The sequence below is a fragment of the Anabrus simplex genome, chromosome 5, assembly GCF_040414725.1.
Source record: "Anabrus simplex isolate iqAnaSimp1 chromosome 5, ASM4041472v1, whole genome shotgun sequence".
NCBI lineage: Eukaryota > Metazoa > Arthropoda > Insecta > Orthoptera > Tettigoniidae > Anabrus > Anabrus simplex.
In genome coordinates, this window is record NC_090269.1 from 423009181 (window position 1) to 423026529 (window position 17349).

Genomic DNA, 17349 nt, shown 5'->3' on the forward strand with positions numbered 1-17349 from the left:
CACGGCCCTCTCTTACACTTAACCACTATAAACAATAAAATTTAAATATGTACAAAATATTTAAATATGTAAAGTAAGACAGAAATTTTAAAAAGAAATTATACTACGGACAGATAAATCTAAGACTAAGCCTACATATCAGTACAGAATAATAATAATAATATTAGAAAGAAAACTCATTCACACAACATACACACAATGACTCACACAACTCAGTTTTATGTTCCCAGGAAAAACTTTCGGTAGGCAGATTTGAATTTATGAGACGAAGTAAGGTGCCGAATGTCCATTGGGAGTGTATTGCAGAGTCTCGATGCAGTAATTAAATAGGAATGATTGTAGCAATTCGTTCAACTTAGTGAAATTTCAAGTAGGGAACCAGAACGGGTACTAATTTCATGGAATGTGGAAAGGAAACGAAAATTAGAAGAGGAGTGTTCGTCGAGAGCACTTGGTAAACAAGTGTCATTAGGTGAAAATTCCTTCGTTCAGTTATGCGTAGCCATTCCAATGTTTTGAAATATGGTGTAACATGAGTGTCATGCCGCAGTTGGAAGGCATATCGTATGCATAAGTTTTGTGCTCGCTGAAGTCTCAAAGCTTGTTCAGCATTTAGAATGACTAGTACCGTATCACAGTAGTCTAAAATTGGGAATAGTAGTGCTTGGATTAATTTTAATTTAAGTTTTTGTGGAAAAGAATTCTTGTGACGTTTCAGGGGATATAGAGCTGTATGAACCTTTCTTCATACATTAGTTATGAGTTCATTCCTGGTCAGATTCTCATTGATGGGGATTCCAAGATTAGTTACATTTTTAAGGTATGGTGTGAAGGTGTGGTGTTACAGAAGAATGTTGAAGGTGATATTGGTATATCGAATCACGAATGAAGAGATGCGAAATCAATTTGGTGAAAGGCGATCGATTTGACTGAATTTGACGAGAAGAAGAGATAGACTCAGGGCTTGTTCAGTTGGTTTATGAGGGAAGTACAGACGGTAAGAACGGCATGAGTAGACCAAGATATGAATATGACAAGCAGATTAGAGTAGATGTAGGATGCAGTAGTTACGTAGAAATGAAAAGGTTAGCACAGGATAGGGTGATATGGAGACCTGCATCAAATCAGTCTATGTACCGATAAACCAACAACAACAACATTTATTTATCGTATGGCCTTCATTGCCGGGAGTGTCCGAGGACATGTTCGGCTCACCTGGAGCAGGTATTTCTTATTGACTCCCATGGACGACCTGCGAGGCTAGGTGTGAGATGATGATGTTAATGAGGTACGGAGAGGGTGAAACCCGGTGTCAGCACGTAGCCTACTCCTGTGAGATAACATCAAGCGGCTGCAAAAAGCTTTACGTCTCCATCCGACGGAGGACTCACCATCAACAGTGTCATATTCCCTCACTCCATATGTACATTGAGGAGAGCTAGAACTGAATCTGGTTTTTTTCCTTTTTTACAATTCGCTTTACGTCGCACCGACACAGATAGGTCTTATGGGGACGAGGGGATAGGAAAGGCCTAGGAGTGCGAAGGAAGGGACCTTGGCCTTAATACAGCTCCGGCATTTGCCTGGTGTGAAAATGAGAAACCATGGAAAACCATCTTCAGGGCTGCCGACAGTGGGGTTCGAACCCACAATCCCCCGCATGCAAGCTCAAAGCTGCGCGCCTCGGACCGCCCGGCCAACTCGCCCGGTGAATCCAAGTTATTGGCACGCAATTTAGTAATTTCGAATTGTATACCACCTTCTTTCCAACTCTGCCGGCCAACGTTCTGACGGCGAAACTGTTTCCTACCAAAGGGAATCGAATCAGATAACGACAGTATCACACCAGATAGACGTGTTGCTTTAACTCCAGAGAATTGGCAGAACGCTTTAGAAATGCAGAGGAAAACATCTAAAGCAATCGGTCGTATTAAACGGATATACCACCTCAAACGCTTAGAGGAAATTGATAACGATTTCAAAAGCAACAGCACACGAAATTTTTACAGGACATCTAGGGAAGAACTGATGAACTACAAGGTGACGACCTGATGGAACTCTTGAGACGAACACGCAAGCCAACTGTGAAATCTTGAAGCAGTACTTCGAGAAATTACACAACCATGAACCACCTACAGATAGACTCCAATTCCATTTAGCCACACAAACCATAACTCAGTTCCAACTACAGATGATGAAATACAAAACATACTTTCTCGAAAACAACAAAGCGTCAGGAGAAGATTGTAGGATCGCAGAAATGCTCAAGAGGTTAACTCTTGATTGACAGACTGCAGTATTGGCGATAATCTGTGATGTGTTTAATATACAGATCCCTTGACCACCTGATGGTGTTCGAGGTACACAGTTTCGCCATGACCTTGCCATAGCTTTTGGCATGCACAGGTAGCGGAGGACGTTGATGTTCGCGTTATCCCAGTTTCCGAGTGAGCCCCACTACGAAGGCACTGCGGGCGCTGCGAGGGATGTTTGCAGTTGGCTCGTATTTGGAAATATTGGCATTACGAGCCTTCTGCAACGATTCGTACCCATCCTCGAAAGGGATGGTAGCGTCGACGGTGGTGATTGCCTTCTTCGTCCCGTTGATAACGACGAGGTACGGCTGAAGCGATTTGAACAAGCCCTCATTGCAAATATATGGTAACGCGGCGTCATACCAGCAGATTGGAAACATGCTTTGATCTACCCTCTGCACGAAAAGGAGGACAAGACGGATCCAAACAATTACCGAAGTATTTCACTTCTACCAATTGCCTGCAAAGTGTTCTCACATGCCCTGGAACAACAGACAGAACATTTGATCGGTTAACACCAGGCAGGCTTCCGACCGGACCGATCATGTGCGGAACACATCTGGAACTTCAAAATGATATTGCAACACCGCCAGTCGAACAGCACAGTTGTCACTTTCGTATACTTCAAAAAAAGCCTACGACTCGGTTGACCGCACCACCCTGTTTAATACACAGTAGAATTCCATTAGTCCGGCATCCAACAGTCCGGAACGCCATATGGTCCGGCACCATTCTAGGATATTTAGTTTTTTTTACGTTTGTGACAGTTAAAGCGCACGGCGCGGTTCGAAACCACCCGGAAGTGTCTACTACGCTTCTGCTATTGTTAGACAAAATCGGCATTGTTGGCTGTCACCACACACAGGTTCAGTTCATTGAGGAAACCGAAGAAAGGGAAAGAATCAGCTCTGCAGAAGACGCAGAGTCCCTAAATAAATTCATCACTTTTGCTGAGTGTAATACTAATTATAATGCCACTGAACTTATTGATTTACATATCATCAGAAATAACTTTTATGCCAAGCGACAACGATCTCAAAAATAAAAATATATTTGAGATGTTTTTAAGCCACACTAAAATATAAAAGAGATCATCGATCAGACGCTAAAGGACGGTATTATTCGACCCTCTAAGTCGGCGTATTCATCGCCCATTTTTCTGGTGCCGAAACCCCAAGGTTTCTTCAGGCCTGTCATTGATTATAGGGCGTTAAATCGGAAGGTGGTGTTGCAATCTGTGCCTTTTCCCGACCTTCACACTTGTTTTTCATGGTTTCGGAAAGCTAAGTTGTTTACCATCTTAGACCTTAATCAGGCGTACAACCAGATCTCTCTAGCTGAAGAATCGAAACATCCAACAGCTTTTGCCACGGATTGGAACTTGTATGAATACAACCGCATGCCTTTCGTGCTCCCCATGGGTGCAGCTGTTCTCACTAGTCTGCTAGATAGGGTCTTTTCCGATATCAAGCTTGAATACTTGTATCACTATCTCGATGATGTCGTCGTATTTTCTGAGACCTTTGAAGAACACCTTGATCATCTAAAGGAAGTACTTGAACGCCTTTGTAAAGCTGGGTTGACGGTCAGATTATCCAAGGTAGCTTTTGCTAAGCCTTCCATGTCATTCCTGGGGCATATTGTGTCGCCCGATGGTGTTTCTATCGATCATTCCAGAACGCAGGCCATAAGTGATTTCAAACCTCCTAAGGACATCAAAGTTATTGCCAGGTTCATCGGCATGGTGAATTTCTTCAGAAAATGTATTCCTAACTTCGCTAACAGAGCGGCGCCCTTGAACTTACTCCGTAGGAAAGGCGTCAAATTCGAGTGGGGACCGTCTCAACAAGCCGCTTGTGAAGACCTGAAATTAGCTCTTTGCAACGCCCCTGTCCTTGCTATGCCTGATTTTTCGAAGAAATTCATTGTTCAAACCGACGCCTTGTCATCGGCGGTGGCTGCTCTGCTTCTTCAGGAAACTGAAATCGGAAGGCGACCGATCGCCTATGCGTCTAGGACATTATCGGCCCAAGAGGCCAAATATTCCACCTATGAACTTGAGGGTTTGGCTGTTTTATTTGCACTAGAGAAGTTTCGACTCTATCTGGAACATATCAAGTTCGACCTGGAAACAGATAATCAAGCTTTAAGTTGGGTATTAGCTAGGCCGCGTCGTACTGGTCGTATAGCCCGATGGGCCATCAGAATTTCTGCATTCCAGTTTGATGTAAGGCATATCAGAGGATCTGAAAATGTTGTTGCGGATGGACTAAGACGCATGTTTTCTCATGATGTGGAGACCACCGAACAGGAAGATAGCCTTCTCTTCCCACGCCCATGCCTGCGGGTATAAATGTCATTCTAACTGACGCCCCCATGCTGTTTAGGGATATTGAAAAATATCAATTCGAAGATCCTGTGGTGGCCCCTATTATTGAAACACATTCTTCGGGGGAATATGTCGTCCTTTATGTGTTGAGGAACGGGGTTTTGTGTTGCCCGTCGAGGCATGACCAAGAGATGAAAGTAGTGGTTCCAGGCGTGCTTGTACCTATGATCTTCAAGTACTATCATGAGACCCCATTAGGGGGGCATTTAGGCATCTTCAAAACTCGGGAAAAGATCCGAGAGATGTTCATTTGGAAAGGTATGGACGGCGAAAATCGAGAATTGGTAAAAGCTTGTAAATCTTGTTTGCTTAGTAAACCCACCTTGTCTACTAAGCTAGGTTTATTATCATCTCACCAAGCGTCGCGCCCCATGGAACGTCTCTATATAGACTACGTCGGACCCTTCCCCCAATCAAAAGGGGAACGCTAGCAAATTAATTCTAGTGTATGTTGATGGTTTCACGAGATTTTACTGGTTATTTCCGACTAAGCTGGCAACCTCTCAGTCCACCATTTCTTGTTTAAATACCATATTTGCATCTTTAGATCCCTGTCAGTGTATAGTTTCTGATAATGCTAAAGCTTTTACATCCAACCTCTTCCGTAAATTCTGTTTTGATCTGTCTATATAACATGTAACTACTTCGGCGTATTATCCTCAACCATCTCTGGCTGAGCGGGTCAATCGTAATCGGCTCTCATCGCATTTCCAGGTGGGATACGTCCCTGCATTGGTTGGCCTTTGCTGCAAATTCGGCGGTTCATGAGTCCCATAAGTTTACTTCAGCTTCTCTTATGTTTAAATTTATTCCTAACACGCCGCTCTCTAACCTTTGGTCACTCAATGATATTTTACCAGAGACAATACATCCCGATAATATTAGGGATTTATGGAAGAAGGCTAAGCACAACCTGAAGGTTTCTCATGAGAAGCTTAGGAAAGGATATGCTCGTGGACGGAGGCCCACCAATTTAAAAGTCGGAGATCAAGTCATGGTTAGAAACTTTGTTCCCGCGGGCAAACTTGCCCCAGATTTCATGGCCGTGGATTATATTAGATTTTTTGACGCCTGTTACATTATTGGTAAGCAATCCAGCCACAGAGAGGATCTTTGGAATGCACCTCTCCCAGGTGAAACCTGTGTAATTTCTTTGTTAACTTTAACCATCTACATTCAGCAGGAGTTGGAAGGTTATACACTGACTGACAGAGCAAATGCAGCACCAAGAAGGAGTGGTCAGAACTTTCTGCCAATTGCAGGGTAGACTGACGTCACTGAGGTATGCTCATGATGTGAAATGCGCCGCTGTGCTGCGCACGTAGCGAACGATAAATGGGACACGGCGTTGGCGAATGGCCCACTTCGTACCGTGATTTCTCAGCCGACAGTCATTGTAGAACGTGTTGTCGTGTGCCACAGGACACGTGTATAGCTAAGAATGCCAGGCCGCCGTCAACGGAGGCATTTCCAGCAGACAGACGACTTTACGAGGGGTATGGTGATCGGGCTGAGAAGGGCAGGTTGGTCGCTTCGTCAAATCGCAGCCGATACCCATAGGGATGTGTCCACGGTGCAGCGCCTGTGGCGAAGATGGTTGGCGCAGGGACATGTGGCACGTGCGAGGGGTCCAGGCGCAGCCCGAGTGACGTCAGCACGCGAGGATCGGCGCATCCGCCGCCAAGCGGTGGCAGCCCCGCACGCCACGTCAACCGCCATTCTTCAGCATGTGCAAGACACCCTGGCTGTTCCAATATTGACCAGAACAATTTCCCGTCGATTGGTTGAAGGAGGCCTGCAATCCCGGCGTCCGCTCAGAAGACTACCATTGACTCCACAGCATAGACGTGCACGCCTGGCATGGTGCCGGGCTAGAGCGACTTGGATGAGGGAATGGCGGAACGTCGTGTTCTCCGATGAGTCACGCTTCTGTTCTGTCAGTGATAGTCACCGCAGACGAGTGTGGCGTCGGCGTGGAGAAAGGTCAAATCCGGCAGTAACTGTGGAGCGCCCTACCGCTAGACAACGCGGCATCATGGTTTGGGGCGCTATTGCGTATGATTCCACGTCACCTCTAGTGCGTATTCAAGGCACGTTAAATGCCCACCGCTACGTGCAGCATGTGCTGCGGCCGGTGGCACTCCCGTACCTTCAGGGGCTGCCCAATGCTCTGTTTCAGCAGGATAATGCCCGCCCACACACTGCTCGCATCTCCCAACAGGCTCTACGAGGTGTACAGATGCTTCCGTGGCCAGCGTACTCTGCGGATCTCTCACCAATCGAACACGTGTGGGATCTCATTGGACGCCGTTTGCAAACTCTGCCCCAGCCTCGTACGGACGACCAACTGTGGCAAATGGTTGACAGAGAATGGAGAACCATCCCTCAGGACACCATCCGCACTCTTATTGACTCTGTACCTCGACGTGTTTCTGCGTGCATCGCCGCTCGCGGTGGTCCTACATCCTACTGAGTCGATGCCGTGCGCACTGTGTAACCTGCATATCGGTTTGAAATAAACATCAGTTATTCGTCCGTGCCGTCTCTGTTTTTTCCCCAACTTTCATCCCTTTCGAACCACTCCTTCTTGGTGTTGCATTTGCTCTGTCAGTCAGTGTATTTTTTATTTTGTTGATTTGAGGCCTTCTGCCCTATTGTGTTATTAAATTATGTATATGACCTGTCATGTACAATCTTTCCCTCTGATTTACCTGCTGTTAAGCCCTAGTGGCCATTACCAAGCCCCCGTCTCCTGCATCCACGCACTATTGGTACACACTCACCTTCCACGCCGCCCGGCCCTCTGCATCACAAATAAAGATCGTACTCTCAAGTATCCAACAACACTTCTCTATCGCCCAGATCTTACTGTTTCAGTGCCCCCTCAGCTGTCCGCCGCCGTACTGCATCACCTGGTGAGAGAAACAGAAGTGGGGTAAGGGCCCACTCCACTCCCGTGAAGACTCCTTGTGAACGGCGCGCAGGAGTCCATCTCCCGGCAAAGGGTGATGTATGGTAACCCTACCGCCAACACTTCTGGGGACTGTCACATACCGGTACATCTCATCTGCGGCGACCATCACCACGACTACCCCTCTCATATTAGCGAGAGAGGTGTACCTGAGGGTACTCGGGGGGTCCGGGCGACCTCTGCTGGGTATCGACAGCGGCGGCAGATCTTGCCGTCTAATCTAATCAGCATGTAATGAACTTCTACGACCTCTTAAGACACTCTAAATATGAATCTACAAATTTGTTTCTACTAATCAACTACAAGAAAAAATCTTAGATTTTTTCAATTGGAAATGTTTTCTCAAAATTCTTCTGTCACCCCAAGGAAGGACATTTTGGGGGGAAGGTCTGTACCGGAAGATACACCTCAACGTCGCGCATTCAAAATAACCGCCTTTATAAACTCCTCTATCCACCAAAAAGAGAAACTAACACAACAAGTTGGAACTTTAATCAGAAGATGTCTCCACTGAAATATTCAGTAGTGTTGTTATTGTGCAGTTTCCTAAACTGGCTGAATTTCTCCTTGTTTTGTTTTGCTATACATCAAGAAGTTTGGACATTTTTCTACAGATGACACTACTAAAAACTATGATCATGCACTCTGGTGTAAAGTGAAAGAACTTATTATTTAAAGAAGTTTTGTGTTTCTATGTTTTCCGTAATTTAACTATCGTCATTTATTTTTGGGTTGGCAAACCTTCTTTCTTTCCGCCAGTTTTGAATCTGGCCAATCAAAAATTTCTGTAATTAATTTTCAACCTATTACTGACTTCTTGTTCGATTCTGAGTGTAACTTTGAGATTAACCAATTAAATTGAGAGGGTGTGGCTGATTTAGTCTTGCATTCTCTCGAACCTTTCCTGAGGGTATATAAGTTGCGGCCTTTTGTGTTTCTTTGCCAATTGATCGTCGTCTTTCTGAGTGTGTGTGTGTTTAAACAGGAGGCGGGCGGCCTCTTTCGTCGGCAGCAGAACATCTATAAGGTAATGGCCACATAACTTATTCCTTTCTTGCTACCTCCGCAGCTTTAATTCGAGGGGAAGGACCGACTCTTTAATTATGTAACCATTCTTCTCTAAATGTAACTTTTCTTTCGGCTAATGTAAACATTTCATAATATCTTTAATTGTAAATTGGGGATAGAGAGTGAGTTACCCTCTCGAGCTCCCCTTCATCTTGGTTTGAGGTGTCTGCGATTTAGCAACCTTTTCACCTATAATGTACACTTAAGGAAATGGAAATTGCAACATCATGAAGGCAATGGTCGTTTGTGTTGAAGATATGGAACGATGCCATGTAGGTATGTAAACGACATGTTTCAGATCCATTGGATTGTTACTACAGGTCTCCCCACGTGATTGGTCGCGGTGTAATTAACTCCAGTATACGGACTCTGGTGTAGCGTAGTTGACTTGCAGTCTGTGCAGTGAAGTGTTCCCCGTCAAACATGCCTCGATGACAATGAAGAGCACGCTATCAACAACTGTCGCCGTTTGAGAGGGCTCGGATAATTGGGCTCTGTGAGGCTGGATTATCGCTAAGGACTGTAAGCTGCACGTGTTGGCTGACAGGCATCTACGGTGTGACGTGTAAGGCTGGCCTGGTGTTGAGAAAGATCGACGTGGGTTGACGAATGGCATAGGGTCGTCTTTAGTGATGAATCGCGTTTCTGTCTTGATCGCCGGAGTCGTGTGTGCCGACGTACCGGGGAGAGGGGCCGCACAGATCTTATTGTCGAGAGGCACACCGGGCCAACACCAAGCATTATGGCCTGGGGAGCTATTGGCTTTAATTTGAAATCACAATTAGTGCTTGTTGAGGGCACTGTTACTGCTCGACAGTACATTGATAGGGTACTCAATCCAGTGGTTGTCCCTATGATGGCGAACATCGCTAATGGGATGTTTCAGCAGGACAATGCACGCATCTCCAGAGAAGCTCTCCATGACATCACAAACTTAGAATGGCCTGCCAGATCCCCGGACCTCAGTCCTATTGAGCATGTGTGGGACATGATGTGTCGACAACTGGCCAACCGTCCTCAGCCACCCACAACTCTGGAACAACTGACCCGTGCAGTGCAGCAAGCATGGGCCACAATTCCTCAGGAAGCGATCCAGGGCCTTATTGACTCCATGCCGCGACGAATTCATCAATGTATTGCAACTCGTGGTGGGTACATCCTGTATTGATTGTTGTCCAAACTTGCGGTCAGATGGACCTGAAAGTGTAATCATCGAATCACAACCGATCACCCGTCGTGCATGTTCAGTTGCAGCAATGTAGCAACACTCCTTCTGGTTGTTGCAATTTCCATTTTCTTCAGTGTATTACCGTTATTTCCATGCGAGCCACCTCAAGTAGCTTGGGATTAGCCCCTGTTTCATTAGCATAGAGCCCGGTAGGTTTTTAATAATTCATTATCTGTAGTGCAGTGTAGGCTACGCCTCCATTCAGTTTGTGTTTGGGCCGTTTATTTAACCTGTTCTTTGTCGCAAAGCCCTGTAGGTTGGGTACTAGATACACCTGTATAAAATAATTTTCTATTAGTCGAAACGCCTGGGAGAAGCGAGAGGAGTGGACCACGGCATAATAGCCCGGAAGATTTTTATTATATTGACACCAGCCGTGAAAGCCTTCATACTTTAATTTTCTATTTGTAAGTGGGGTTTTGAGAGGCCAGATATTGCAAGTTTTGATGTTGCCTTGAGTAAGCGGGAAGAAACTAAGAGCCTGTAAGCTCTTTTGAATGTTTTGTAACAGTAAAGTGTCCGTTTGGGAGGCTATATATATAGTAATTTAGGGAGCAAGTGCTCTTGAATTAAGGGATTTCTGCCCTTGACTAAACAATTCCACTTCAATTTGTAAAATCGTAAAACTAGGGGCTTGAAGCCCAGAATCTGCAAAAATCATTAATCTTGGATTTTCCTAGTCTTGTTTCAAGATTGCTTTTTTTACCTGGTATATTGTTATGCTCACTTAGTGAAAAATATTGTTAAGTTTGTTTTTTGGAAAAGAAATATAACCTTTTGAAGTTTTAACTCAACTTTGATATTGTAGATAGACCCATTCACCCCGACACCTTCTTTTACCATCTCTGCGTTCCACACATACCCCGGAATAATAATAATAATAATAATAATAATAATAATAATAATAATAATAATAATAATAATAATAATGTAGACATGATATAGGCTTATGTCGTGTCAAGAAAACAAGGTGGAAGTCTTCACGTTTTGCAGAGAACTTTGCTCCGCGCCTTCAGAAGAAAATCTCGATCGTTCACGAGGAAGACTTCTACAATAATGAGGGTTTGAATTTAGACGTTAGTAATGGAAGGTGTAGGTGGTACGTTTATTCGTCACCAGATGGCTCACTGTACGCGGTACAGCGCTAGCAATCGAAGCGGAACCTGACGGCACCATCAGAGTGGGCCTGGAGTGGGGGGTAGAAGTGGTGTACACATATGTGAAAGTATGACATTGACGCAAGCCTGGAATGAACCATCTGGTGATGCGGAACGTACGAATTTTGAAAACACCGAAACGAAATAATAATAATAATAATAATAATAATAATAATAATAATAATAATAATAATAATAATAATAATAATAATAAATAAATTTATTCAATTAGTTTTTAAGTCCATGTTACATCCAATGATTCTACGCATTTGTACACCATTTACGGTACCAGGACCTCCTCCATCTGGTCCATCATTATTTGCAAGTCCTCCGTCCACAACTCGTTATCCAGGTTGCCTCGTCTGAAGTCGATTAGCACACTCTCACATGTTCTTTTTAGTACAATGGTCTGTAGGTAGGCCTGTAGCTGTTTGCTCACTTCCAATTTGTCCATGTGCTTCTTGAACAAGTTGGTAACTAGCCCGTCCCATGTTATTACCACAGGGACCATCGTCACCTTGGCCCCATTGTACATAAGTGAGAGTTCGTTGGCTAGCATCTCGTACTTTCTTCCTTTAGTGGTTTCGGTCTGTTTTAGGATATTTTTGTTTGTGATTCCAACTTCAATTAATAGGATTTCATTCTTTACAAGGTCATGTATCATCAGATCCGGTTTATTGTGTTCTATGCGAAGCTCAGTCTGTATGATGACGTCTGACTTTATTCTAATTCGCTGATTGGATATGACATTTTCAACTTTATAGTTCTTTATTTTCTTACAATTATTCAGCCCATACTTTTTGGTGAACATGAAATGCAAGCATCTGACAACATCATTGTGGCGTTTCTTGTAGTCCAAATTAAGCATTCGTCCACATTGTGTTGCCAGGTGATCTAATGTCTTATTGCCCTGGTTGCAGTGTGGGCACCTCTGGAATATACTCCCATGACTAAAGAAGATGTTTCTGTCTTGTATCTTACAGAACATTCCTTCTTCCTGTGGAGATATATTCCCCCTCATTAGCCATAACGATGACTGTTTTACGTCAACAAATTTCTCCTGTTGTTCACGGAACAATGTGAAATGCATTGACTTAGCCATGATTCGATCCATTCGCATCTGTTTTTGTTTCTGCTTAACTACTTTTACCGTGACATCGTTTCCTTCCTCAATTAGGTACTTCCGTTTCAAATGTTCTTCAATCAGTCCAAGATGGGTTGCATTTCTTCTTTCACTTTCTGCGATAAACTTCGTTCTTGTGTTTGTTGCCAAATATTTACATAGTTCTAGTAAAATCAATTCGGCCTTCTCAGAAATATTTTGTAGTCCCCTTCCTAACTCATGTCTTTTCAGGTACAGTCGTTCCATATTACCTGCTGTTCTGACGATATTATGCTCTCTCAAGATTCCTCTCACCTTCAGATCAATGTTGTTAAATTCTTCGTGCTCGTACGGGATCAGGCCAATATAATAGTTAATAGTTGATAACGCATACTCATTTATTGCTGCAAACAGGTTTCTCGCGTTCAACTTTGTTTGGCATACATTTGTTACCCGTGATTCGATCTTGTTGGCTATGATAACTTTATTCTCGGGTTTAATTACATTTCTCGAGTCTTCTAATATTCCTAGGTATTTGTATCCTTCCACGTCATTTACCTTCTCTCCAAAGATATGGTTCGAATTGATATTGTTCGCTGACTTTTGCTGATTGATTGTAAAACCCATGTTGTTGAGACATTGATTCGTCCACTGGCTCAGCTCGTTCAATGTCTGCACATCTTTGGCGAACAATTTAATGTCATCGATGAAAATGAGGTGGTTGCACTCAATTCTTCCATGTTCATCTGCTTGGATCTTCTCGCAGTTCTTATTTAAAATTCTGCTTAACGATTCCATAGCAATTACGAACAACTTGGGTGATAGAGCATCTCCTTGTAATATTCCTCTATTTATTTTCACGTCACCGACCACTTTATTTCCACATATTAATGTTGTTCTCTGTTTGTCAAGTGTTCTATTGACAAATTTAATGATGTTTTCTGGCATATGTATCTTCCGTAGGCATTCAATTAGGTATTCATGTGACAACGAATCATATGCTTTCTGAATGTCCACCCAAGCAGTACACAATTTATTATTGTACTTTTCGTTTATGGTTTTGCTTATAAGTGCTTGTTCCTTAGCGCCTTGACATCGGTTGCGTGTTCCCATTTGATTACTTGAGATAATATTGTTCACGTCACAGAAATCATTGACTATTACCGTGAACACTTTGCTGATTAATTTGAATAAATTTGAAAGGCATGTAATTGGCCTCAGGAGCTGCGGTATGTTTGCATTCGGGACTTTTGGAATCAAATATGTTATCCCAGCATAAAGCTCTTCATCGATCAAGTCTGGGTTTTGGATTATTTCGTAGATTAGTTGTTCTAACCTCTCATGTAGTGCATACATCCTCTTAATAAAGTAATTATATACAAAATCAGGTCCTGTTGCTTTCCAGTTCGCAAGGTACTTTATACACCTGGATATGACCTCTTTTATCTTATCTCTATCCATATCTACCTCCACTTCCGCTGGACTTAGTTCTTGGATCAGTTGTTCATAATCTTGTCTTTCATCATATTGCCAAATTGTAGTCCAAAAGCGTTTGGTTTCTTCAAGATTAATATCTTCACTTACTGTAAATCTGTCGCCTTCAAGGTCACGATAGAAGGTCTTCCTATTAAACTCAAACTTTCGGTTTGTGTTCCTAGATGCTATACGATTTTCAGCTATCACTATCTTCTTCTTGTAAATAGCTATTTTCTCAAGAATCGTATCACGCATCTTCTGAATATCACTACTCTTGTTTGAATGAATTCGATTTTCTCTACACATTCCAATCAACTCTTTACTTGCTCTTTCATTTGGGCGGTGGGCATCAATTATTTCCAATTTTCTATTCAATTTGTTGATCTTGGCTTCGATAGAGCTTTTCCAGACAGATGCCTTCTTTTCTTTAGCTGTCACCATCTCATACGTCTGTTGGCATGCATACAACACATCATTCATTTCGGCGATCGTGGTTATTTGCTGTTCTACTCGTTCCGATTTTATGATTACATTCATCATTTCGAATATTTCTTGATTTATTTCCTGGCTAAATATTTTCTTAGTTCTTGTTTTTGCCTCTTTCTTCTTACAGTATTCATCAATATTTGTCAATAACGTTCGTTTCACTTTGAGGAACAAGTCTGTGTTCTTCACCATAGATGACATTTGTATTGCATTATTTTCTTTGAGGTTATCCGTTTCACATGCATTAATATTCTGACTCTTGTGTCTGAATCGATTGTATAAATTCCTGACATCAATTTGACGAGCTCCTTGGTCAAAGCGTTGTTGAAACTCTTTGGTTATTTTCGGCCACCATCCTCGGGGCATCCTGCTAAACCGTGCATCAATCATCTGCTGCAATCTTTCGATCCATTTTACTTTGTCGCATTCTTTAATCTCATTGACTAATGTTACAAATATAAGCTCTTTGTTTTGTACTTCTGCCGTCTCGACCATGTTTGGGTCATCTTCCCCCTCTCCCTCACCTTGTTCCACAGCTGTAGATAGGATAATAATAATAATAATAATAATAATAATAATCTTCATCAACGAGCGAGTTGGCTACGTGCTTAGTTTAACGCATCTGTTAGCTTGAATTCGGGAGATGGTTGGTTCGGAGACCACTCTTGATAGATCTGAAGATGGTTTTCAGTGGTTTTCCATTTTCACACCAGGCAAATGCTGAGGATGTACCGTAATTAAGGCCACGGTGGCTTCGTTCCCTCTATTACCTCGCTCGTATCCCACGTCACCGTATGACCTGTGGGATTTAAAATTTATAGTAATAGTAATCTTATGGCATGAACTACTGTGTATAGACATTTTTATTTAACGCCCTTCAGGCTGCCTGCGCGTCAATTTTGACGTTCCCTTTCACTTTATCAGATGGAAGAGTAAACCAGATTAATTTTGTCCGGTGAGCACTAAAATTCTCACCAGAGATCATATAGACTGTTGTAACCAAGGTTGAAATTTACAAAACACAACTTTTATTGCTTCACTTTATGATATTTACACAAATAACTGAAATTTATTTTGAAGCAAAAGGGAATATTGAATCTTGAGAAAAGTCTGTCTTTATACAATATGTACAGGTTTACAGTCTTTATATACACTTCTATCTTGAAAAGATAGTCTTTGTGAATTGACACGTTGATAGTCGAGAACTATCTGGCACACTAACATGAATGTCTTTGAGAGTTCTTGTGTGTTGAAGTGCCTGAATTCCTAAAAAGCAAGTTCAATTGATTGAAGAAATTCCACCTAGCGAAACTAAGGGAGCTTGCATAAATTAGGGAATGAAAATGGCTTGTAAAAGAATTACGGAACATAGGCAGTGGAAACAGGTAAGGGAGCGGTGACCAGAGGTGAAACCTCGTACTGCCAGAAATTCAGTCCACCTGGTCGAAGCACATTTTCAAGAGGAGTAGCCTCCGTGCTCGACGTAGGGTGTATTCTGGAGCTGGACACCGGGGCAAGTGGGCCATTGAGCAGACAGGGAGCTCCTATTTATAGTACACTCGATGGTCAGGCACGCGCACTGAGGGCTGCGCGTCGAAGCTAGCAGAATGATACACAGGCGCGCGTGCAGCTGGCTGACGGAGCGAGAAGGGAGTGCCGGACATACAACATAGACGCCGACATCATACGACATAGTGTCCAATGACCTTTTGTTCGCCTTTCGAAAATCCAACTACCTCTGCTGAGTTTGAACCCATGATCTTGCCGACACTCTGCACCTGATCCTCAGACGGAGCAACCACCATGTCCTTCTACCTACCTTCCACTTACCTCCTCGAAGGTGTTCTCCTACCCATTACACATCAGTTGTTACGTCCACCTTCTCAACACAATCTCCTTGTAACTGTATGGACTTTTGCCATCGATGTGTCAGTCTCTCCAGACCTTCCTTAAACCATTCTTTTGGAGCGCTGCGTACCCATGCCTGCACAGCAGTATCCATTTCTGCAAAATCCGCCAAACGGCCACTACGCAGCGGTTTCTTCATGTTCCCGAACTTGGTGCCAAGTCGGGAGAGTATGGTGGGTGTGCCAGCACCGTGAATTCCAATTGATCAATGGCAACGGTGGTCTCACGGCTACTGTTGGGCCGGGCACAGCCACGTTGCAGAAGCACATATTTAGCCCATTTTCCTGGCCGCTTAGTTGTAATGGCACGATGATAGCGCTTAAGGGAGGTCACATATGCTGCACTGCTATTCGTGGCCCCACATTCCAGCCAGTCAATGAGGATGATGCCCTTGTGACCCAGAAAACTGTCGACATTTGCTCGCCAACTAATGGCACTGTTCGACAACTTTTTGGCGGTGGACTGCCCCTATGCTTCCATTGCATCGATTGTTGTTTCGTTTGTGGCTCATAGTAACGGAGCTCTGTCTCATCACCAGTCACAAGCCTAACCATGAAGTCGGCTGGATGTTGATCATGGCGTTGCAAAAGTTCTCTGCACACGTCCACACGCCTCTGCTTTTCGTCTGCAGGCAAGGGTCTAGGCACTCACGTGGATGACACCTTCCACAATTACTGTAAGTGGTCGTGCATGATCCGCTGCAGGGCATTTCGGCTAATTCCCGTGGCTGCCTCCATTTCCGTAAATGTGATGCATTTGTTCCTTTGAATGGCCTGTTCGACCCGTTGGCTGGTGTTGACACTGTCTCATTCCTTCCAGAACTGGTTCCCTTGTCCACCGATGTGCGCGCTGTTTTCCAACCTTCGACCCAGTTGTGAACTACGAGGGTGAGTCAATAAATAAGTCGCAAAACTGAATTGAAGCAAAAATAATAAAAGTAACTTTCTGACATTTATTTCACTTTTCCACATGTTCACCCTGTACGTTCAGGCACTTATCCCATCTCTTGAAAAAGTCCTTGAAAGCCATCAGCAAAGAAGTCCTTTGGTTGCTGTCGCAGCGAACGTGTAACCTCATAGATTACGGTATCACCTGTATCAAAATGACGGCCAGCCAAATGATTTTTTAGGGGCCCAAACGGATGAAAATCAATCGTCACACGCCGGTCATTACGGATGAGTTGATCCACACGCTGCAATGTGGTTGCATTTGACACCTCCGCAGGACGACCAGGACGCTCCCCATCTCT